Consider the following 1939-nt stretch of genomic DNA (forward strand, 5'->3'; position numbering starts at 1 on the left):
CCAAATGGCCCAAGAGAGATTTGATTTGGGCTGGATCCAAAAATAATGACCCAATATAGATTTGTTATTAATATTACTTAATTGCCCTTAATGAAACATGCAATGTTAGTGAAGGAAACATGCCCCTAAGGTAATTATGATAATAGGATCCTGCTTTAATAGTATAGATATAGTTACTAGGCGCCGACGATTTTATCCAAAACCGGAAAAACAGAAACCGCATCCAAACTATTATACAAAAAATATCTGAAAGGAACATAACAGCTTAGTATTTTGGAGTTGGGATACAACCCGAACCTAAATCCGAACTAGAATCCGAAAATATATTAAATATATTAAATAAATTAAATATGTTAATAATTATATATATAAATATGAGGGGTTTTTGCCAAAACTAACCCACAACTTGATTTTAACCCCAAACTTATACCCAAACTTGAATCAAATGCAAAACTAACCTAAAAGCCTAGTGAAATTACAGCTCAGCCCCTTGTGACCAAACAAAAAAACAGAAGCCATTTTTACGAATATAGCCCTAGTAAATCGTCTGAGTCGTCTGAGATGTTGGAAGTCGTCTGGACGACTGAAGTGTAAGTCGTCTGGTACCGGTTTATTTTAAAAATAATTTATAAATCTTGTAAAAAAATATTTTGATGCGTGAAAAATAAAAATCAAGTAATTATAAACAGTTTTAAGTGATATAAATTAAGATATGATAAAATTGATTTGTTTTGAAGAAAGATGAGTGGAAGTAGTGAATCATGAAATACTTTGGTTTAGGAGTTTGGCAAACATATGTTGTAGTATTGTATGTATTGTTAGGGTTAGATTTTGGAAAACTAAAATGTTTTTTTCAAAAATTAGTTTTCACCTATATGTGTTTATTTATGTGTATAGTAAACACTTTTCAAGTTTGATTTGATTTTATGAAGTCTTTAATTAGATAATTAAGTTTAGAGGTTATGTTTAGGGTGTGGACGACTTATATTTCAGTCGTCTGTTGAATAATTTACTCGGACGACTTACATTTCAGTCATCTGGTGAAGAAATTAAAACAGACGACTTACATGTAAGTCGTCCAAATATTCCCGCCTAAAATTTTTTAAAAAAAATATTTTCCCGCTTAAATAATTTAAACCAGACGACTTACTTGTAAGTCGTCTGGAAAATCTTCTATTTTAGTTTCCCGCTAAAAATATTTAATTTCCCGCTAAAAATATTAAACTCTTCTGGACGACTTACATGTAAGTCGTCTGTTTTAATTTCTTCACCAGACGACTGAAATGTAAGTCGTCCGAGTAAAATGATCCGATTAGGTTAAAACGTACATTGGTAAAATTAAAGGTTCGGTACGATGTGGACGACTGAAATATACGTCGTCCGAGTAAATTATTCAACAGACGACTGAAATATAAGTCGTCCACACCCTAAACATAACCCCTAAACTTAATTATCTAATTAAAGACTTCATAAAATCAAATCAAACTTGAAAAGTGTTTACTATACACATAAATAAACACATATAGGTGAAAACTAATTTTTGAAAAAAACATTTTAGTTTTCCAAAATCTAACCCTAACAATACATACAATACTACAACATATGTTTGCCAAACTCCTAAACCAAAGTATTTCATGATTCACTACTTCCACTCATCTATCTTCAAAACAAATCAATTTTATCATATCTTAATTTATATCACTTAAAACTGTTTATAATTACTTGATTTTTATTTTTCACGCATCAAAATATTTTTTTACAAGATTTATAAATTATTTTTAAAATAAACCGGTACCAGACGACTTACACTTCAGTCGTCCAGACGACTTCCAACATCTCAGACGACTCAGACGATTTACTAGGGCTATATTCATAAAAATGGCTTCTGTTTTTTTGTTTGGTCACAAGGGGCTGAGATGTAATTTCACTAGGCTTTTAG

This window comes from Brassica oleracea, unplaced genomic scaffold (genome assembly GCF_000695525.1).
Source record: "Brassica oleracea var. oleracea cultivar TO1000 unplaced genomic scaffold, BOL UnpScaffold00825, whole genome shotgun sequence".
In the NCBI taxonomy this organism is placed as follows: Eukaryota; Viridiplantae; Streptophyta; class Magnoliopsida; order Brassicales; family Brassicaceae; genus Brassica; species Brassica oleracea.